Below are 7,817 nucleotides of genomic sequence, written 5' to 3' on the forward strand. Positions count from 1 at the left end.
CTCTCAGTTTTTAGAATAGCGGGACTGAAACTTCGGTGCCTGTCTATCTGTATATCTGCCAGATATCGGCCAGTCCGTGCGTCTGTCACTAGCTGTTTAGCCGTCACAGTTAGACAGATGAAATTTTAAGAGTTGATGTATTTGCTGACGCTATAGTACCAAATAATAAAAAATTGTAGAGCGATTGGGCCGGTCATAAATTGGATGGATGACCAATTTTTTATGCAGATGCTTTTTAGTTTATTTGTATGGAACCGTTATCACGAGCCCGGATCGCACTTGACCGATTTTATTAAATTGTACAATGATAAGAGACAATTCAAAATTTCCCTTACATTGGTCGAATGCTTTGTTGGTGTCCTACGGGAAGCGAACTCAGAGCTACACAGTTTAATGCCTAAGAGACTTATCAATGTCTAAGAGATCTCTGGTAAGCCTTTTATTTATACTCTGATGAAAACATTATGACACACACTTAGGTTTGTAAGATAAACTACAAAACTGTCATAAACATACCATTAACAGTACTTATTATATATATACTAGCTGCACCCGGCAAACGCTGTTCTGCCTTACTCTTATCGTTTAGTGGTATGAAAAATAGATGTTAGCCGATTCTCAGACCTACCCAATATGCTTACCAAATTTCAGAGGAATCGGTCAAGCCGTTTCGGAGGAGTATGGCAACGAAAACTGTGACACGAGAATTTTATATATAAGATATGCTTCCATTAAGGGACTTTTTAGTCCAATTAATGCCAGTATATGAAACTCTGCGCAGCATTAAGCCGCATTGTGTAAATACACAGAAATATCTCAAATGTATCCAATAACCGATTTCATAACAATTAGTAATGAGTGCGGCCGAATCGCAGTGAGTGCTCGATTTATAGCTTCATAAACATCACGATAGCTACACTTCGATACCGAAATACTCATTGATTTGGTCGGCTTTATGCAAAACATACTATATATTTTTTATAATATTCATTTGTAATTAAGTGGTTCTTCGTTGAATGCGGCATATTCCTTCTTGTGCAAGTATTTAGTTCCACAATATTCTTGAATTGAATATACGATCAGATCGTATATAGTATGTGGAAGATTCTGAAACGATTTTAAATAGTTTTGTTTTTTACTGCATAATTTTAGTAGAAATATTCAGTTTTAAAAAAATCATGCTCTGTAATATACGAGCACAATTATATCGCTACTTAACTCATAAATATCGTAGATTTGATATATTTTCCGCCCCTCTATGAAAAACTGCTCAAATAGTGAAGTTCTTAATCCAGTACTTAAAATTAAAAGAAAAACACTTTGTAACTAAAACATAAGCATATGCAAATATATTTAAATACAGTTCAGCATCCACATTGCATCCAGCGGTCCCTTACGATTCTACACAGCGTGGTTGAAGGGATAGCGCTCGCAAATAGATGACCTTGTGGCTGTATAAATTATTATTTGTTGTTCATACCTCACTGCTACTATATTCCTGCTGCTGTGCGGGTGGTAGCGAGAGCAAATAGTTATTTACTGTAGCCCTTTTTACGTGTGTGTGAGTACTATTGACGTGTATGTCACGTTATGGTTAAAATATCTTAAATAAATAATCTCTATTGTTTTTGAATTATGTAAACTTATGTCTTATTCTGATGTATAGGTATATAATCGTAAAGTTTCATAGAAATCCATTCAGTAGTTTTAACGTGAAAGAGTAATAAACCATCCAGTACTTACAAACTTCCGCGTTTGTAATATTATTAGAATGTTTTTAGTATAGTGAGCTAATGGCCCAACCGTACGGTATCTTCCAACTTCGTATCCAGAAACGCCAAACCTCCTAACCTTTATGAAGTGGGTTAACAATTAATCGGCCGATAACAAGGCATTGTGTGTCGATCGCAAACAGGCCTTGCGCACCATCGACACGTTACACAATTTTGTGGATTTATTTGTTCAGGCCGAGGTTAGCACGGCTTAAAATTACCACAGAATAAACATACCAGATGCTCAGCGCCCCAAAAAGGTTGGACTCCTTTGATTTATTTTTTTGGGTTAGTTTACAGTATTTACAGTTTACAGTATCCGTCTAGATCGGACTAGATGTCTAGACTCTAGATACATCCGATCTATAAAATACGCCATGGTCATACTGAATAACGTTCGGATATCGTTGCGTTGTTATTATGAGTACTAAATAACTTAAAGGTATACAGTAAATCACAATGACAGATAACAGGGATCGTATAAGATAGAAAGAGATGGTGATTAAATCAAACTGCAACAATTATCTTATTTTGTCCTCAACAATTTGTGCGTGCTAATGCAATATCTACCTCTTTTTATTGCCTTCCTGCCTATGTCGTGAAAAAAAAACATATTTAATATCTATCCTCTGGCCACTACTGTTTTCTGGGTAGTTCATAGCTAGTACAATATAAAAAGCTCCCGTATACCCCTGTTCCACTTCAAAACTAATGAAAATGGTTTAGGAATTATTTGTTATTAAAACAGAATTATAAAAAACCTGTCAACCATTCTGTTGTACGTCTTAAAGAACTAAACTGAATTCATATGAAGAAACAAAACGTGGTGTATATTGTCACATAAGCCTTGCATTTCATTACATACTTCTCGCATGTACCATAAGTTAAGTACTAAATAATTTGTATACTGACTGGACTAGCTGGACACCTATTAGCTTCACCTGTCTGGTAGAAGATAAAGAAGTAACCTATATGATTGACCAGGCTATTATTATATCTTTAGCGATTTTCATACAGACATGAGTGTCTTTTTGCATGAGTGACAAACAGTCTTACAAACTTCACGGTATAATATATTTAGTAGAATTGTAAGAAATTAAATCATTAAAAATACATCCAACAGCGTTACAAAAATCAATATGATTTACGAATTATCGTTATTACAGATTCTTATAAACAGAGGTTTTTGAGAACGTGGTTCTATTTTTCATTTTGATCTTATATCTAATAAATATTTTTACTGTTGTATTATTCATACACAATGTCATCTAAAGAACCTCATTTATATTATTTATATATTGCAGGGTATATAAAATCCATGAAATATAGACTAGTAGTGCTGTGTTGATAACATAGGGACACTTTTGCGTATTACAATTTCATATTATGACTGTCTTTGAAGCAATAACTGTTATTTTTTATTATCTGTACGAACAAATGCCTTTACATTTTCTCTACAAAAACTACAATACAAATCTATGGCACATATAACGTGATTGTTGTCTATTATGAGTATAAAGTATTTTAAAAAGCCTAGTTAAATAAACAAATATTTACTTTTGAACATTATGTAGTCTGTCTGGAAAATTTGTTTGTGCAATAGCTGTTAGCGATCTGTAAACAGCACTATTAGTAGGTTTAAAGTTTTATTTGGTATAGGACAATGATGTACGTAAAGTATTTACATAATTAACCCCTGGGAACATTGATGACACAAGGCGCCCTGCTTCCTAAAAACTCGTACATTTTCTCTCCGAGACAAACTGCAAGATTTGAAAATTGATTATGAGCATAACACGTTTAATATGTGTTTGTGAAATCATTATATTTCCGTTTATTTATTCATTTATGTATTTTCAGCGATCCGTTTATATTAAGTGAAGAATATAGCTGGTGTACAAACACCAATATTCACAATATTCTTATAGATATACACAATATTCTTATAGATATTGTTATCTTACTAGCATTTTGTGTGCGAAAGTGTGTTTGACTATTTGTCATTCTTTCACGTCGCAACGGAGCGATTTTATGGTATGATTTAGAATTATTACCATCTTTACACACCTCATTCCATGAGAATTTTCTTTGACTACGCAGGCGAAGCACGGGCGGAAAGCTAGTTACAAAAACAATCATATCAAAAAAACTGGATAAAATCTCACATGTTATCTTTAAACAATTATTTTAAAACAACTATTGGCATAACCTCGCTTTAAACATTAAGTTTTAAACCAATACAAAAACGACTCTACATTATAAATGGACAAAATGTGTGATTATATCAATATACAAACACGCCTGGCCTCGTCTGCAATTATTGAAACAAACAAAGATTTTCTTATTAACTTCGCAAATACGTTTACTTACATAAAGTGTTATGAATCGGATGTTGAAATAAAAGATTTCTAACCAAAGAAGCTGATTATTCTTATAAAAGAAAAGGTTTCTGCCCAAAGACACTGTTATTGAAACCGTCAATATGCTATTATATCAACATTGAGTAATGTTGGAAACATCTTTACCTAAGTCGTTGGAAAGTAGTTTTTTTATCAGTTTTCTCAACACCTTTAGGCTAAACCATTATAATCTGCTTAGATAAATCCAAGTTTATTTCAATTTTGTTTTATTATACAAAATAGAATAAAAATTTGTTTGTTTGTAACATTACTAGCAGTCCGTCAGTGGTATAACATGCCATCTTCCGCCATCGGATATGTACATGATCTCTGAGGATCATTTGTTTAAAAAATGCATGATTTTTGCTGATGCTGGTGGCCTGTTGGTAACCGCCCATGAACATTTGGAGAGGCATGAGATCGAATGCAGAAACCTTACGCCCCTACAGATAAATTGACGGCTTTAAATTGGATAGGGACTAAGAAATGATTGACGATAAAAATAAAGGAAAGTACTAGGAAAGGTAAGTAAAAGGATATGGGTCCCGGTTTCCCCACTCATCGAATGTAACACAGTAGTATGATACTATTTCACGTCAATGTACATACTATCTCGAAAACCTTGTGACATTTACTAATAATAGGTCCCCAAAATTGGTTCAGTAGTTACTGAAATTGATTCCCATTTTACACTCACTAACTCACTTCACTACAAAACAAACCTTATGTCTACGTAATTAAGTATAGATTTGCTTCAAGCAACATTTCCAATGTTTCTTTTCAATTGAAATGGCAAGAGTAAAGGGTATAAAATACATCTATTGTATCTATCTGACCTTTGAGTCCGGTCGACGGTCAATCTTTAAATATTTATCAGCAAATAAAAGAGAAAGTTCAATCATAGGATACATTGAGAAACCATTGTTAGTTCAGATCATTATTTTTATAAGAAACTGAATATATATGAAGGCAATGAGATATCAAAAAGAGAGGCACAGATTTAACAGTTCCATTCTAATACCAGAAATACGATTTCATTTGTTTAGTTTGAAAAGTAAATATCTAAATCTATATTTATAATACAAAGAGCTTGTTTGTTTGGTTATTTGAACGCGTTTATATCGGGAACTTCTGGTCTGATTACAAACAATTTTTAACTAATTATATGTACCACGGGAGAGCCCGGGGCGGACCGCTAGCATCATAAAATAGTGCTCTATATCTATCTATATTTTTCTAATTATAACATTTCATATCTAGATTCATTCTTATGCGAAACTATTATATTAATATTTAACTTTTGATTAAAGTTAAGACAATAAGTAACAACTTAAAAAGACTAAGCATTATAGGGACGAAATTCAAATAAACTAGCACATTTAAACTTATAATATTATTCATAGGTTAGGAAATCTACGAAGCAATTTATATGCTAAGCGAGATTTAAGTTCTTTATTGTTAACTGTTTGAATAGTAAATTTAGATATTAGCACTTGGCGGCGAGTTAAGTCAACGAGAGATGCATTTACGGGTCGCAATTTATAATTATAATTATACCTAACTGTATGAGATTAAATAAAGATACAAAAATGCGACAAACATTTTATGTCTTCACTAGGAAAAGTACATGTAATTTTTTGCACAAATAAACTTCTAATATTGACACTAGAGTCTCCCCCTATGCCTTTGATATAATTTTATAGCCTATAGCTATTTGAATCTGAAATATCCAACGATGAAAGGTTCTTTGAATCGGTCCAGTAGATCTTGAGTTTAGAACGTTCAAATAAACAAACTTTTCACCTTTACATGATTAGTATATCGACAAGAACGTTTATCCAAGTAGCAAGCGAAGCCGCGGGGTAAGCTAAGTACCTTAATTTAAACTTACATCAAATGTTTACTGGATTCAGATTTCAGAACACGATACATAATTTTAACTAAGAAATTAAATTATAAAAACTAGAACTAAATAAACTTGTCTCCTACTTACGCTCTAAATTGATAATAAGTCTACTATCTAGAATTAGCATGAATCTTCGAATATTGTGTTTTTCCATAGATTTCTAATTATATGGTCAATGCAAAAACTATCCATCCATTGGTGAAACAAGCTTCTCTTGCTTATTAATTTATAGACTTTGTATTTATTTAGCTTATAAACATCGGGCGTTAGGCAACACTTGTTTTATGTCACGTGATTCTACAATAAATCTCTTCGGCAAATAATAATAACTTAGATTTTGAATCGAAACTTTTCCAATCCCGATAAGGCAGTCTAAATCAAGGGGCTTGAACCTGCGACCCGTGATGTTATCTTGATGGCGTCTTATCACCAAGCCATCACTCCGATATTTATTGGATCGAAACACGTTATCAAGTGGAGCCGCGGCTGATAGCTAGTGCATGTTTAAATTACAATATGTTGTTTATTTAAACGGTAAGCCTTCGAATCGAGCGGACTTGCGCAACCTATAGCAAACTGTTGCTAGGCGTCACAGATGGGGTGTGTAGATGCACTGGATGCTATCGGGGTTCGTGCTGCCGAGTCTGGGCGGTTGTAGAGGCAACGAAATAAAAAGTTTTATTTTTTATTCGAACCGCAAGGGACTGGAACATGCTTCCTGAGTCTGTGTTCCCTGACGGATATAATCTGGGGATCTTCAAAAGTAGTGTCAACAAGTACCTTCTAGGGAAGCGCGCTCCATCTTAGTCTACATCTACGCTTACCAGCTTCCCAGCAGGCGAGATGGTAGTCAAGCGCTTCCATAGGGATTTTTTTTATTGTGTAATAGTACACAATAAAAAAAAAGTAACAGAAGAAGTTGTTCGCATTTTATCTGCGTGATTGTTAAAAACTGAACCACATGAATCGTTTAACTCAAATATTATTTTCGTCGTTGTTTGATATTACACCGAATTGAACATGTATTTTTTAAGTAAGTAAGTTAATCAAATACGTCCTAAGAAGCTAGATATTAATAAAATCATGTGGTCTCTTACATTTTCCATAAAACTCCAAAGTCCCCGATATTCGGTAAGTGATATATTCATTACGGATTAAGAAATCAGACCACAATGCCGCCTCTGCATCACAAAATCTCTATGTCCATGTCATCGACCGCCGTTCGAGGCTGACACACAGCAAACAGCGACGACGCACACACGCTCAGCGCATACACGTCTTACACACTCGCCGCGCGCACGTGTGCGTGGATGTTGAAAGAGCCTTTGTATGGATTTTGTTTTTTTACTATATAGCGTTACTAAATGTATTGCGAGTAAATGAACAGTGTTCTTATGTAATTTGAACGCGTATTTACGGTATTATCCACGGTAAATTATAAGGGTAATGTTAGTGTGCCGCAATGTTCGGTGCTTCTGAAATTGGTAGCTCTATCTATGTTATATTTATTATTTTGTTCCTTTTTGTTGTTTTCTATAGTCCTTGCTGTTCTAGGTTTGTATATAACGCGGCTGTATGAAGGAGATGTATAAAAGGACTTCAAAAAAGTGGTACTCTATTCGACGGAATTTTTTTGGGTTTGTTTCTTCAGAACTTTCGAGGGGGTGATAAGATGTTGAAGATTTTTATTTAATTTGAAGGCTGGTGCCTCCCGTGTCCTATATTAATTTGGTTTAGTTC

Source organism: Zerene cesonia, chromosome 5 (genome assembly GCF_012273895.1).
Source record: "Zerene cesonia ecotype Mississippi chromosome 5, Zerene_cesonia_1.1, whole genome shotgun sequence".
Taxonomy (NCBI): Eukaryota; Metazoa; Arthropoda; class Insecta; order Lepidoptera; family Pieridae; genus Zerene; species Zerene cesonia.